Source organism: Grampus griseus (genome assembly GCF_964374135.1).
Source record: "Grampus griseus genome assembly, chromosome: 10".
Taxonomy (NCBI): domain Eukaryota; kingdom Metazoa; phylum Chordata; class Mammalia; order Artiodactyla; family Delphinidae; genus Grampus; species Grampus griseus.
Window position 1 is genome coordinate 98,214,757 of NC_139004.1, and position 16,139 is coordinate 98,230,895.

At 43.9% G+C, this 16,139-nt stretch overlaps 1 pseudogene across 1 annotated transcript; it reads right to left on the reverse strand.

The window, feature by feature from the left end:
- Positions 1-2,398: 2,398 nt before the first annotated feature.
- On the reverse strand, positions 2,399-8,831 carry LOC309828295 (store-operated calcium entry-associated regulatory factor-like; annotated as a pseudogene). The gene is made up of 2 exons: positions 8,662-8,831; positions 2,399-3,410 (listed from the first exon to the last, which is right to left on the reverse strand). The product of its transcript is annotated as a store-operated calcium entry-associated regulatory factor-like (transcript).
- Between the last annotated feature and the right edge of the window lie 7,308 nt (positions 8,832-16,139).

Genomic DNA, 16,139 nt, shown 5'->3' on the forward strand with positions numbered 1-16,139 from the left:
AGGCTCCAGTATCTACCAGAATTTGGCATGGTTTTCCATTAATTTTAATTTTAGTTTCCCTTGGCTATTTAAGGGAATAGCATAGCAGTTTACCAGAAAATCCTTCAGAGACCCATCAACCCTGGGAGTGAACCATTTGGGAGTCCTCCTTCAATGGTAGGTATGTGGGGGCATTCAACTTGATGTGGAAGGATTTGCATAAAACCTTTGAGGAAAATATTTTCCCACTGTCCCAGGTGATTACAAATGAGACATTGACCCACGGGCCAGCATTTTGATGATGGACCCCTAGCAGATTACAGGTTTCTGGCCTTGGGGTGATTGCAGCTTGATGGACCTTTGTTTACAATCCTTTCCAAGTGCTCAGCTATAGTCACAAGTCCAGTCAGGCCAAGGGCCTCCCATCCTTTTTTCTGCCTTTTATCAAACCACTAACCTCAAGAGATAATCCATTTACAAATAAGGCAGCTAGAGCAGGTTGGGTGACATCATTTATCGTATGGAACCCAGAACGCCATAGGAAGAGATCTTCCAGATGGGCTTTAAAGTCCGCTACAGATTTATCTTCCTTTTGTTTGCATGTTTGACCGATCAGTGCAGGCAGGGAAGACTCTAGAAATAGCTTTTAAAAGATCAGTTGCTATTTTGCAAGCTTTTCCTCATCCATAAGGAGACCGTGTTGAAGACTGAGGATCTCAAATGTCATCCTTGGGTCGTGCCGTTCTGCTTCCCGCATCCATTTTTGGGCTTCACCAGGTCCTACCAGCATGTGCACAAGCTGATAAAGACCTGGCAGCCTGGGGTCCTAGGCCTCAATAAGGGCTCTAGATTTTTCCAAAAACTTTTGGGGAATCCTCCCTTGGTTTAGAAAATTCTTTAATCCTTAGTTCGGTCCTTGACCAAGAAGTGAAGAGGATCACCTGCACCCACAGGTGGTCTTATTTTATTTTATTTTTCTGTCATTTTAATGTAAGATTGAACAGACTGCTACAGCAACACTTGAGATTCCACAGAGAACTGCATGATTTTGCTATTAGAAGACATTTGTTGAAGTATTTGAACTTTACCTCTTTAAAAAAATGAATATGGTCTGTCAACAACAGATGAATGAATAAAGAAGACGTGGTGTGTGTGTGTGTGTGTGTGTGTGTGTGTGTGTGTATATATAAAATGTCTACAACAGAATAGCCATAAAAAAGAATGAAATTCTCCCATTTGCAACAATGTGGATGGACCTAGAGAGTATTATACTTAGTGAAATAAGTCAGACAGAGAAAGACAAATTCTGTATGTTATCACGTATATGTGGACTCTAAAAAATAAAACGAATGAATATAACAAAACAAACTCACAGGTATAGAGAACAAGCTAGTGGTTACCAGTGGGGAGAGGGAAGTGGGGAGGGACAAAACAGGGTTAGGAGATTAAGAGGCACAAAATCCTATCTATAAAATAAATAAGCTCGGGAATTGCCTGGCAGTCCAGTGGTTAGGACTCTGTGCTCTCACTGCCGAGGGCCTGGGTTCAGTCCCTGATCAGGGAATTAAGATCCCACAAGCCGTGCTGCGTGCCCATTAATTAATTAATTAATTAAGCTAAAAGGATATATTGTATAGCACTGGGAATATAGCCAATAATTTATAATAACTTGAAATGGAGTATAATATATAAAAATATTGAATCACTCACTATGTTGTATATCTGAAACTAATATAATATTGTAAATCAATATTGTAAAAATGGAAATATTTCAATTTTTAAAATGAAATGGAGGTTTCAAGTGTTGTTTTCAGCACACAAACATTCACAACAATCTTCTAGATAACATATTTTCTACTTTTCCAAAAAAGGTAATTCTCATTTACTAGAACCTCACCCACCACTGAAGAATTCAAAGCTCCTGAGCTCAGAAGTGATCAGAACGCACAGCTGAGTATAATTAGTAGTCCAAAGCTTGGCTTAAATATCTGAAGAACAGGAAACACCCAGTAATAAATACCAAGTATATCAGCATTGTTTCTAGGAGGCAATGACTCATAAACTAAAACCACCTAAGTCTGAAATTTTCTGTACTCAGTGTCTATTGGTATAAAGACTTCATTCTTAATGCTGCTTATGGCATCACAGGTTTTATAAATTAAACAATACATTTTTAGCGTTCCACAGTAATCATCACTTTCAAAAACTGTAATATACATCTGTATGTTACACAAACATATAATTCTCTACATAAGCATTTTGTCATATATCACCTCTTAGCCTCAAATAATACAAAAATCTTTACGGAACAAAACACCACAGAACTTTTGTGTATTCCCTTTCCCCAGTTGTTAGCAGGTAGCACTGCTTTAAAAAGAAAGTGATGAAAAATCAGAAATTTTGCAACCAGTGTTTGACTTCAACTTTTTACTTTATCATCTTCTAGTACCACCATATCCTGCTGCTGTTCTGGGTCTGGTCTCTGAGCTTGAATGTGCCAAAGAGCGACCTGTGCCTCCCAGAAGTGGTAAGCAGGGCTCTTCCACGTGCTGGAGTATGAGGGAGGGTGAGACGGGTGGTACCATGAGTCTGAGAAGGGTGTTGCTGCTCTATTGCTGCCAGATATTCTAATATTCCTCCAGTTCCCAAGCCAGTCCAGAACCCTGGTCCTGAATGTTCATTTCCTTGCTGCCCATGCAAGCACTGCCAAAACCAGAGGTTGCACCATGTTGACCTGTGAACTCAGCCTTAAAGCCCACAGGAGGGGCTCCTGCTGAGTTGGTGAACCTCTGATAATGATGGGAATGTGGAGTATACTCAGAATATGGTGGAGGAGAATCTTGACCATCACTAAGGAGCAATATATAAACTCCAAAGTCAATAGCAAGTAGCACCACGATGGTAATCGGTCCACTGATGCCACATGAGTCTGGGGAGTACAACTTCTTATAATAATCAGATAAAGAGTCAAAGCCATGGTTTTCCCTAGACTCTCTCAATTTCTTCAGGCCAGGTTCCATGTGATCTAAGTTATACTCCAAGGTATAGGAGCCTCTTAGTATGTACCTTCAGAGGATTCATAGCTTTTACAGCCTGGCAGTTTTTCCAAATTTGTACTTGATATCTAAATCAGTCTTACATTCCCACTGTACACCGTAACCATCCCACCCTGTGTTGTGACACGGTATGAATTTGGGGGTATAAGCATCCCATCCAGCTACGCCTCCAGTACATTTCACTGTGGGATTGGAGCCGACCCACGAGAAGTGGTGTAGCGGTCCTAGTGGAGGGTAAGAGCTTTTGCATCCCACAACAATATTCTGTCTAAGTCGTTCCAGCCCTGGGCAGGGCCCACGGTCAGCAGAAGTGAAAGGAAGCTGAGGAGAGGGCAGCGTCTGGCTACGTCCAGCCCGCCAGCCTTGGCCAGGGTGCTTGGTGAAGATGGCAGATAAAGAGGGGTGGAGGGGAGTGGCCTGAGTTATGTCATAGTCTTTTATTTTATGTGCATCTTACATCTTTAATTTTTCATTAGCTTTTGGCAGTGACTCTTCTAATGAAACTATTTTGTAGTTTTGAAGCCCTCTGGAGGCTTCTGCATGACAACTAAATTAGGTAACCTATTCTGCTTGTTTGATTTGGGAGCCCTTGTTTTAAAGTGCATTTCTTAATTGATCTTGTCTTGGAACATTCCTCATAAAGGCCATTATAATTCTAGGTTGTCTTGGTAAGATTCTGCCATTTTTGTGGGTATCCACAGCTCCTGGGACCACAGTTCTTAGACATAAACAAGCGGGTGTGCCAGAAGGTGTGCTCGGTTCTTGGGAATTTCAGGATCCCATTACCCAAATAAATACCTAAGAAGCATGTGCCCCTGGGTCGGGGATTGTGTGGTGTTTTACAGTGTACCTCGCTGCGTGGAAATTTTCTTGAGGATGTTGAGTGACCTAGTGTTACTCTAACCCATTCTGTGATCAACGTATTCTAACACAGGAGTCCTGGAGTTAGGTGGTGAGTGCTCTAACAGCTTTGAAGTACTCAGTCCATGTCCACCAGTGTTGCAGCTTTTGGCTTCTGAGATTCCCATTAGAAATAGCCTTTCCCTCCTGTGCATGTTAACACACCAGCAGTAACCAAAGAGCTGTTACTGTGGACTGGCCAAGAGAAGGCCTGTGTGCACCACCAGCAATTCCAGTGTAGAACCGGAGAAAGGACTGAACCAGCACATCCCCAACAAATGGGGACTGTGGACTGGGATTCCAGTCAAATGGGGCACTGCAGACTAAACCAGCAGCATTTCCCAAAGTGGAACCAGGGACTGGGCCAAGAGCTTGGGACTTGGATTCTAGTAGAACTGTCTGCTAACTCAAGCTGACCTGCCCTGGGCTAGAAAGCCAATTACGTCAGTGGCTCAATGCAAAGAGAACATAGCTCTGTACCAAGGAGAACCCTTGGAAATGGCAAGAAAGGCAGAGAACTAAAAGCATTTGTGGGTACCGCTGCCTGTGTTTCTTGTTGCCCCCAAAGTTGTTGGGAGTTTCCTCCAGATCCCATTGCTGCTACAAAATTAAAAAACAAAATTCACCTGAGTAAACTTTAAAGATCTTATTGCCTTTATTCAGTGATTCAGGAACCAGGTGGTGTCGCATCCAGCAGACGGAAAGGGGCTCTGAGGAGCTGTACAAAATGAAAGGCTTTTAAGAAGGGAGCAGGACGAGGAAGTTATACTAGCACAAAGCAATTGGATATGCAAGGTGACCTTCCTTTAGTGGGGGCACAGGCTTCTATCAGGCAGGTTCAGTAGTGCTGACCAGGTCATTCCTGACTGGTTTAAGATTCTATTCCTGGGAGAGTCTGAAATTATAATTAAATTAGGTAGTAAGTCTCAGTTTGGTGACATGGAGCTTAGTATAAGTGACTCCATTTTGGGCCTGTTGTCTCTTTTTTAACACAAATTACCATAAACTCAGTGGCTAAAAACAACACAAATGGATTATCTGACAGTCCTAGAGGTTAGGAGTCTGACGCCATTCTCCCTGGACTAAAATCAGTGTGTGGGCAGGGCTGCGTTTTTTCCTGGAGGATATAGGGGGAATTCATCCCTTTACCTTTTCCAGCTTCTAGAGGCTGCCCACATTCCTTGGTTCAAGGCCCCTTTCCTCTATCTTCAAGGTCAGCAATGTTGCATCTCTCTGACCTAATTCTTACGTTCTTTTAAGAACTCATGTGATTGGGTTGGACCCACCCAGATAATCTAGAAGAATCTCTTCATCTCAAAATCCTTAATTAAATCACATCTACAAAAGCCCTTTTGCCACATAACATAACTTACTGTCAGGTACAGGGTTTAGGATGTGGACATTGTGTGGGACCATTGCTCTTCCTACCACAGTGCTTCATTGTTACTTTAAAAGAACTGCCCAGGGCTGCCGTGGTGGCGCAGTGGTTGGGAGTCCGCCTGCCGATGCAGAGGACACGGGTTCGTGCCCCGGTCTGGGAAGATCCCACGTGCCACAGAGTGGCTAGGCCCGTGAGCCATGGCCGCTGAGCCTGTGCGTCCGGAGCCTGTGCTCTGCAACGGGAGAGGCCACAACAGTGAGAGGCCCGCGTACCGCAAAAAAACAAACAAACAAAAAACAACAAAAAAACTGCCCAGACTTCTCCTTCAGGGTCTCTACCTTCACTAACAAGTGATAGGATATAGTTTAATGCACCCATCTGACAGATGAGAAAACTGAAGCCCTGGGAGAAAGGGGCATTTATTAAGTACCTACTGCATGCCAGGCCCTGTGCTAAGAGCCTCACATGGCTTGTCTCCCTTAATTCTCCAAACAACCAGAGAGGGATGTATAATACTATTGTATATACAATACGGCTGAAGGACTCTGCAGCTGCAAGGGACAGAAAACCCAGCAGAAACTGGCTTTAGCAAAAAACAGTGATTAAAAACCCTGAGGCTGATCTTCAGGCCCAGCTGGATCCAGGCGTTCAATGGATGTTATCAAGAACCTTTGTCTCGGGACTTCCCTGATGGCACGGTGGTTAAGAATCCACCTGCCAATGCAAGGGACATGGGTTCGAGCCCCGGTCTGGGAAGATCTCATATGTTGCAGAGCAGCTGAGTCCGTGCACCACAACTACTGAGCCTGTGCTCTAGAGCCCGTGAGCCACAACTACTGAGCCCATGTGCCACAACTACGGAAGCCCGCGTGCCTAAAGCCTGTGCTCCGCAACAAGGGAAGCACCACAATGAGAAGCCCGTGCACCGCAATGAAGAGTAGCCCCCGCTCACCTCAGCAAGAGAAAGCCCGTGTGCAGCAATGAAGACCCAACACAGCCAAAAATAAATAAATAAATTTTAAAAAATGCTTTTAAAAAAAAAAAGAACCTTTGTCTCTTCATTTCCTGGCTCTGTGTCGGCTTCTTTCTCAATCATGTTCTCCTTTTGTGGAGGCAAAATGACCATGAGCAGCTCTGAGCAGAAACCCTAATCTCTCTGAAATCCCTGGGGAAAGAGACCTTCCGGTTTTTCAACTTCCAACAGAAGCCCTGGAGTGTCATTGAGCCCCCAGGGGTCTAGCATCCATATCTGAACTATCAAGGAGGGTGTGAGGGTAGAATGTGCTCATAGGCTAGGGCTGAAATACATGCCCAACTTGAAGCCTGGAGGTTAAGGCCAATCTTTCCCAAACACAGGGCTTGGGTGTGCAGGGGTTTCTCCCCAGGGAAAGCAGGTGCTATTATAGAAGTTACGATGCACATATGTAAAGGAGTTAAGAAGCCAGTGTTGGGGAAAAAGGCTCATTGTCATTATCATACCCATTTTATAGGAGTGGAAACTGAGGCACAAAGTGGTTCAATAAAATGCCCTACATCACGTAGCTGGTAAGTGGCCATGCCAGAACTTGAACCCAGATCCCCTCCCCCTGCATGTGATAGTCCCAGAACTCAGGGCAGGGCCCCTCCATGCTTGGGTCTCTCTCCTACTTTCTCTGAACCCCCAGACTGTGTCAAAAGACACATTTTAGTTGTTAGCTACCGCAAGGTCAGGCTGGGATATTTCTGTCTGTGCCCTGACATTTTAGACCTCGAAGTCCCTCCTCACCTGCAGAGGCACCTCTAATACAGGGAGGAAACAGGTGCTCAGACACCCGACCACTGGCCCCTTTCAAGTCCTCCTCTATGATGGCAAATTCCACTAGGGCTCCATACCATCTTACCAGGATTCCAAACAAAAGACACAGCTTACTGGCAAAGGCACCACCTTGGCCAAACCATCTTTACAAGGAAAAAGTGCGGATGAGGGAACAAAGACGATGCTCGTAAAAGAGATAGTCTCCTGGGAGATGCAAGAAACAGCTGAGAGGAAAGAATTGAGGCTTTGTGGGGCAGTTCCTGGAACGGGGGCCAGAAACCGACAGGATGAGGGCCTCTTCCCAGAGGGTAAAGAAGTTCATTAGGCTAAACAAGCCAGACCCCCTAGTGCAGGTGGTTACCGTAGGAAATCTGCTCCCCCAGGGGTGACAGGACCAAATACATGACATCATTCCAGAGGAGACAAGCGGCAAAGAGTCAGTGCTTATCAGGGGCTTACTGTGTGCTGAGCACCTCACGTGATGAGGCTCTTCATCTTCCTAATCACCATTCTGAGCAAGCACATTAATTTACACATTTTTACAGAGGGAGAATCTGAGGCTCAGAGAGGTAAAGCAACTTGATCAAGAGCACACAGCCATCAGATGGCAGAGCTGGAGTGAAACCCAGGTGTGTCTGACTCTAAAGTCACTGCTCTTTCCTCCCATGACGTACACTATTAGAGGAAGTGTGGACATCCCAGGAACATTTCCCACTCACTGTTTCTGGAAAGCCCCAGCAAAAGCAGAGTCTTAGGTTGGATGGACCAGGTGGTGGTACCTAGTGGTCAATTCTCAATTTCTTAGAAGCACAAAATAGAGAAATGTTAAGGGGAGGAGTTGATACAGATGACCAGAGGCTCAGGTAGGTGTGCATGAAGATCTTCTAGGTACATGGAAGGAAGGCGAAATTATGTGGCAAGGCAGTAAGGCCAGATGGTAGGCAGCCACTGCCCCAGGTCCCTAAAGGGTCCCCCACACTGCTCCAGCTACCTTCCTTGGGAACCCCAAACTTTCCTGTGATCCAGGAATAAAAGGGGGTCTTCAGGACACAGCTGCTCTGCCAACTTCCAGCTGTTGTGTTTCTTTTTTTTTTTTTTTTTAATTTATTGTATTGAAGTATAGTTGATTTACAATGTTGTGTTAATTTCTGCTGTACAGCAAAGTGATTCATATATATATATACATACACACATTCTTTTTCATATTCTTTTCCTTTATGGTTTATCAGAGGATATTGAATATAGTTCCCTGTGCTATACAGTACGACCTTGTTGTTTATCCATTCTATATACAATAGTTCGCATCTGCTAAGTGTTTCTTTGTATTGCTCATGCTTAGATACATAGATATTGGGGTCTCACTCTGCCCTGATCCCTAAAACATGTTGAATCTGCAGGAGGCAGAGCGTACACATTTATGGTACTGGGTACACTTTCTCACGCAGCTAAGAAATAGTTACTGTTTCTTCACTGCCTATTGTGTGAACTCACAAAAGCCCTGGGCAACGGGTATTTTACCCCTAGAGTAGTTGCTGTTGGGGTCCCAGCACCAGTAGGTCTCCGTCGCCAGGCCAGCATGTCCACTCTCCAGCACGTTGACTGCCAAGAGCTCACAGCCACCCCCCTTCTCCAGAGAATTGCCGTCTGTTGACAGGAACCTCACCAGGTGGTTACGTCCTTTCAAGAGCACCGCACAGTCAATGCTGACATGGGGATGCATCTGGAGTGGGTAACAACTCTGTGACATGAACAACCCACAGCCCACAGTGGATCAGGCTAAGGCTGGACCTTACCTGTGGCCACTTCCCCACTTGGCTCCCCGCTTCCCTATCCTGTTCCCCTCACTCCTTAAAGCTTTTTCCTAAGTGCTCTTCCTCAATAAATCACCCAATGTCCTAAGATACCCCCACCCTATTTTACAGAACAGGAAACTGAGGCTTAAATAGGATGCCCCCCCCCCGCCCCAGCTTAGTCTGTCCCCAAAGTTCAAGCCCTTTCTGTTCCTTCATCCTGCCTGGACAGAATGGACAGCAGACAGATCAGGAGAGGAAACCCCAAGTCCTGGCAGGGATGGGCAGCTTCTCCTCCCCCAGCTGCAGCCCAGGCTTCCTCGGGCAGAGCGCCGTTCCTGTTTCCCTCCCCCGCACTGAGTCATCACCCATGCAGAGCCGTGAGAAATCATGGAGCAGGACTGGGCGGGCAGCAGGCACTTGAAATGAGATTTCTCAGAAGCCTCCGTCCAGCTCTGCTCAGGAAAGCGGGGGCTGTGCAGGATGTTCCTCCCCACACTTGGTTGCTTCAGGATCGGAGGCAGGGAGACCCAGAGGCTGCTGTGCCTCCACCTGAGCCTCTCCTCAGAGACAAACTCTCCAAGGTGTTTCAGGAAGCTCGATTGACTCAGCCACCAAAGCTGCACAGCAGGGTAACGGGAGACAGTGTCCCCAGAACATGCAGCAAAGGCTGAGCCACACACCCCTGCATGTCCCCAGGGCCCAGAACATCAGAGGCAAACTCTTGAGCCCTGAATCCCTGCTTCTTCCCATTTGGCTCCAGACACCCTCCCTCCAGTCACAACTTCTGGCTCTCAGCTTTTTCATTTCTTTTAATTGAAGTCAAATTTACATACACTGAAATGTACCAGTCTTGGGTGTGCCAATAAGTGAATTTGGATAAATGTGTACCTGTGTAATGAACACACTTCTCAGCATATAGAACATTTCCATCACCCCAGAAGGTTTTTCGTGTTCCTTTCTGATTAACCCCTGTAGGCAATCACTGTTCTGATTTCTATCACCATGAATTCGATGTACCTGTTCTTGAACATCTTATGAATGGAACCACACAGTATGTACTTTTGGGGGTCTGGCATCTTTCACTCAACATCTTATCTGTGAAATTCGTCCATGCTGGGCAGGCAGCAGTCGTGACTCCCGTCTTTTACTGAGTGGTATTTCATCGTGTGAATACAGCGCAATTATTCCTCCATTGTCCTGTTGAGGGACGTTTGGGTTGTTTCTACTTTTTGGCTATTATGAATAAGACTGCTATGAACATTCTTGAATAACGCTGTGGACATATGTTTTCATTTCCCGTGGATTAATAACTAGGAGAAGAATCGGTGGGTCATGGAAGTGGCATTGCTAACTTTCTAGGAAACTAACAAACTGTTCTCTAAAGTGGACATATCATCCTACACTCCCACCAGCAATATTTGACATTTTGAGCTGCTTTATAGCGTCACAAACATTTGGCTTTTCAGTGCTTTTAATTTTAGAAATGGCGTTTCCCTGTTGACTTTTGAAGTCAAGCACTTCTGCACATGCTCATTGGCCATTGGTATATATTATGCTGTGAAGCATCTATTCAAGTCTTTTGCCTATTTTTATTTATTTATTTTCTAAATAAATAAATTTATTTATTTATTTTTGGCTGTGTTGGGTCGTTGGGTCTTCGCTGCTGCACACGGGCTTTCTCTGGTTGCGGCGAGTGGGGGCTACTCTTCGATGCGGTGCGCAGGCTTCTCATTGTAGTGGCTTCTCTTGTTGCAGAACATGGGCTCTATGTACGCAGGCTTCAGTAGTTGTGGCACGTGGGCTCAGTAGTTGTGGCTTATGGACTTAGTTGCTCCACGGCATGTGGGATCTTCCTGGACCAGGACTTGAATCTGTGTCCCCTGCATTGCCAGGCGGATTATTAACCACTGCACCACCAGGGAATTCCCTTGCCTACTTTTTAAAAATGTGTTTATTTTTATTTTTGTTAACTATTTTTCCATTTATAAATAGGAGAGAAATATTCTGCAAATCACCCTTTCTTAGAGAGGAATGATTAGAAATCAACTCATTTGTGCTGTTGAGACACGCGTAGGTAGTTCCAAAGTGTTCCTCTTATTCTGTAGCTAAGGTCTCTTGCTAGGGGATTTCCAGCTATTGGGAGATGGAACCTCTCAGGAGATTCTCTTGCAGTGAGGATGGAGGTTATGATGCATCCTTGGTTGGTACTATTACATCTTAAATCTCTGTAGAGAATACTGGATTCCACATTGTCCATGCACTTCTTTCTAGTTCATTGATTAAATATATTAATATTAGGTTAATCAAATTTATAAAAATTGAATCAGTCATATTCTGTTGAGATAACTTAATTAAGCTCTTGGTTTCCTATCAAGCATCCGTTTTCCCTTTCTTTCCTAATTCTTACTACGTTCGATATCCACTCCTTCCCCACCCAGCCAACTGCTGGACCCCAAGATCCAGACTGGACCTCAGTGGTCTGAAAGTAATCCTATCCCTGTTTGCATTGATTGCCTTAGGATGAGCACATGAGCCAATTCTGACTGTGAGCTGTGAGGGCATGTCTGTTGGGGGCTTTGGGGGAAGTTTCCCCTTTCTTAAGAGAAAACTTTTAAGAAGATGAGCTCTCTTTTTTGCCTTGGATGGTGCTTTGTGAGGTGATGCCCGGAGTAACTTGAGATATCTTACTACCAGCCTGAAGAAAATCTGACACTGAGGGCTACGAGCAGAGAGATTTAACAAGTCAGGATTCATGATACCAACATTCAGTTACTGGATCAATGAATCCTGAAGGCTCCTTCTGCCTCTGGACTCCAAGTTTCACGAGCCAGTAAACTTGCTGATTAAATTAGTGGAGGTTGTATTTCTGTTATCCGCAGCTAAAAGGGTCCTAATACAAGTGCTGGGTATACATGCTGTTCTTTTAATTGTTTTTATTAAACTATATAACATTTAAAGTACACAATCAGTGTTTTCAGTATATTCACAAGGTTGTGCAACTATCCCCAATATTTAATTCCAGAACATTTTCATCATCCAAAAGGAAACCTGTACCCACTAGCAGTCATTCCAAACTCGCCTCTCCCACAGCTCCTGGCAACTGTTAATCTACTCTCGGAATCTGAATTTGCGTATTCTGGCATATATGTGTATGTATGTATATATATATATATATGTAAAATCATACAATAAGTGACATTTTCTATCTGGCTTCTTTTACTTGGCGTAATATTTTCAAGGTTCATCCATGTTGAGCGTGTGTAAGTACTTCACTCCTTTTTATGACTGAATAATATTCTTTTGCATGGATATACCACATTTTGTTTATCAGTTCATCAGTTGCTGAACATTTGGGTTGTTTCCACTCTTTGGCTTTTTTGAATAATGCTGTTATGAACATTTGTGTAAAGGTTTTCTTGTGAACATACGTTTTCAGGTCTTGGGCATATACCTAGGAGTGAAATCTTTGGGTTTTGTGGTAATTCTGTGTTTAACTTTTGGAGGAATTGCCACTCTGTTTTCTATAGCAGCTGCCCCACTTCCATTCCAACTAGAAATGTATAAGAGTTCCAGGTTCCCCACATCCTTGTCAACACTTGCTGTTGCTGGTTTTTCCTCTTTTATTATAGTCGTCATAATTGATGTGGAATGGTATCTCATTGTGGTTTTGATTTGCATTTCCCAAATGTTGAACATTGTTTCATGTGCTTATTGGCCATTTTTATATTTTCTTCAGAGAAATGTCTATTCAGTCCTTTGTCCATTTTTAAACTGGATTATTTGTCTTTTACTGTTGAGTTCTAAGAGTTTTTATGTATTTTGAACATTAGACCCTTTATTAGATATACGATTTGCAAATATTTTGTCCCTTTCTGTGCATTGTCTTTTCACTTCCTTGATGGTGTTCTTTGAAGCACAAAAGGGTTTAATTTTGATAAAGTCCAATTTATTTTTTTCTTTTTTTGCTTGTGCTTTTTGTGTCATATCTAAGAAACTGTTGTCTAATCCAAGGTCACTAAAATTAACACCTATGTTCTGTCTAAGAGTTTTCCAGTTTTAGCTCTTACATGTGTGTCTATGATTCATTTTGCGTGTGGATATCCAGTTCTCCTAGTACCTTTTGTTGAAAAGACTTTTCTTTTCCTGTTGAATTGTCTTGGCACCCTGTCAGAAATCAATTGGTCATAAAGACAGAGGTTTATTTTTGGACTGTCAATTCTATTCCAAATGTATGTCTACCCTATGCCAGCACCACAGTCTTGATTACGTGATAGGTTTGAATTAAGTTTCGAAGTTAGGAAGTTTGATTCTTCCCAACTTTGTTATTCTTTTTCAAGATTGTTTGGACTGTTCTGGGTCTCTCGCATTTCCATATGAATTTTAGGATCAGCTTGTTATTTTCTGCAAAAAAAAAATAAAAAAGGCAACTATAATTTTGATAGGGAATGCAATGAATCCATAGATAAATTTGGGCAGTATTGCCATCATAAGAGTATTAAGTATTCCAGTCCATGAACACAAATGTCTTTCCATTTATCTACGTCTTTGGTCACTTTCAAAGGTGCTTTGTAATTTTCAATGTAAAAGAAGTCTTTCACCTCTTTTGTTAAATTTATTTCTAAGTATTTTAATCTTTTGGTTGTAAATGGAATTGTTTTCTTAATTTCACTTCTGGCCCATTCATTGCTAGTCCACAGAAATACAGCTGATTTTCAGATACAGATCCTGTGTCCTGCAACCTTCCTGAATTTAATTATTAGCTCTAATAATTCCTTCCTTCTTTCCTTCCTTCCTCTTTCCTTCTGCTTGCTTTTGGTTCAGTTGGCTCTTCTTTTTCTAGTTTCTTAAGGTGTAAAGTTAGGTTATTGATTTGAGATCTTTCTCCTTTTTTGTAGGTATTTACAGCTATGATGATTTCTAATTTTATTCCACTGTGGCCAGAGGACATGTTTTATATGATTTCCAATCTTTTAAAAGTGTATAAAGACTTGTTTTAAGGCCTACTATGGTCCAACTTTGTGCTGTTTTTTGAGATTCAAAGAAAAAAATATGTTGAAAATAAAAAGATGGGAAAGGCTCTATCATGCAAACCATAATCAAAACAGCTTGAGTGGCTATACTAATATGAGAAAAAAATAGACTTTAAGAAGAAACCTGTTAGCAGAGACAAAGGACATTTTATAATAATAAAAGGGTCAATGCATCAAGAAGATGTAACGATTATAAACATATATGTACCTAACAAGAGAGTCCTAAAATACATGAAGCAAAAACTGACGGAATTGAAGGGAGAAACAGAAAACTCAGTAATGTCAGAGACTTCAATACCATGCTTTGAATAACTTGTATTTACCTAATAACAAATGATGTGGAGCATCTTTTCACGTGCTGAGTTAACATCCGTCTGGGAGCTTTGAGCTGGCTCTTGCCTGTCCTTGGGGAGCTCTTCCTAGGTATCTTCACAGCTCACTCCATCACTTCCTCAGGGCTTCATTTAGATGGGTCTTCTCTGTAAGGCCTCCTCTAGAAACAGTCTAAATTTCAACACCCTTTCCAAATCATTCCTATTTCCTTCCTTTTTTTTCTTAAATCCCTATCACCTCTCACAAACATACGATGCCCTGGCATTGCATTATTCCTCTTGAATTTCTATTATCTCACTAGCCAGCTCTGAAAACAATCCCAGTACAGTGTGTTATTATTACCATCGTCATCACCACCCGCTGTTCAGACCTGGATTATAACCTGGGCATGTGGTGCTGTCATTATCCCCATGTCTGTCTCCTTCATGAGACTGGGTGCTCTTCAAGGGCTGGGTGTGCCCAGGGCTGTCCGAGCTAAGTGCCCCCCAGTGCCCAGGACAGGGTGTGACACAGCCAAGGACCCTCTGAGTGTTTGCTTCGTGAAGCCAGGAGGCCCTGTTCTGGCACCAGGTAGGGACCGTGAATCAGCCAGACCAAAATGAAATTGGGAGGTGAAACCTTTCTGTGAACCTCTGGACTTGACATGGCTGCGCTCAGGGCAGAGAGAGGAAGGCTCTGATGGTCCCCCAGGCTCACTGCTCAGGCCCCGAACAGAGAGGTCAGGACTGCCGGGAAGTGCAGGAGAAAGACACAGGGTCTGGGACCCAAGCAGAGCTGGGTTTGAGTCCAGCACTGACACCATTTATGTTACTTTCGACAAGTCCCTTCATCTCCATGAGCCTTGTTGCCTCATCTGTAAAGTGAGCACAACAGTACTTACCTCAGAGAGTGGTCGTGGGCATTGGGGCACCTCTAAGGCACCTGACACAAAATAGATGCTGAACACATGACTATAATAACAGGTAAAGTTTACTGAGCGCTTCCTGCGTCCAGGCATTACACACAGCTCTGTACAAGCACAATCTCATTTAACCATCACAATGTCCTCCATCAGGGAGTATCATCCCCATTTTATAGATGAGGAAAATAAGGCTTAGGGAAGCAGCGTGATTTTGCCCCAAGTGACCCAACTAATTAGTTACAGAGCAGACTTGAAACACAAACCTGTCCAGCTCAGAATTTGTGCTCTTGGCTGATGCTACATTGTTCACCTGGGCTCTCCTCACTCTCCCCCTTTCCCCTTTCTCAGGGTTCCCTTCTCCCCTCCTTCCCCTCAAGGAGCAGGAGACAGCACTACGTAGAGGTCAGGAACCTGGGAACTGAAGATGAGCAAGTCTGTGTCCACATCCCAGCCCTGTCATTTATTGGCTGTGTGGCGTCGAGCAGGTCACTGGCGCACTTTGAGCCTTAGTTTCTGTGCTGGTTTCCTAGGGCTGCTGTAACGAATTCCCACAAACTCGGTGGCTTAAAGCAACATAAATTTGTTATCTCGCAGCCTGTAGCTCAGAAGTCCAGGGGGCTCAGCTGGCTATTCTGCTTAGAGTCTCACAGGCTGAAATAGAGGTGTCGGCCAGCCCAGGCCCTTACCTGGAGGCTCTGGGAAAGAACACGCTTCCAAGTAGAGTCAGCTTGTAGGCAGAATCCAGATCCTGTGACTGTAGGACCGAGGCCCCGTTTCCTTGCCAGTGGTCACCTGGGAGCTAGTCTCTGCTCCTGGGGCCACCCACATTCCTTCTCATGCAGGTCAAGTCTTTCTCATGCTTTGATGAAACCCTCCAGCTTCTCCTGTGGTTCCTTTCCTACTCCAACCAGGGAAAGTCTGCTTTTAATGGTTCGTGTCATTAGATTGAGTCCACCAGGATAATCTCCCTG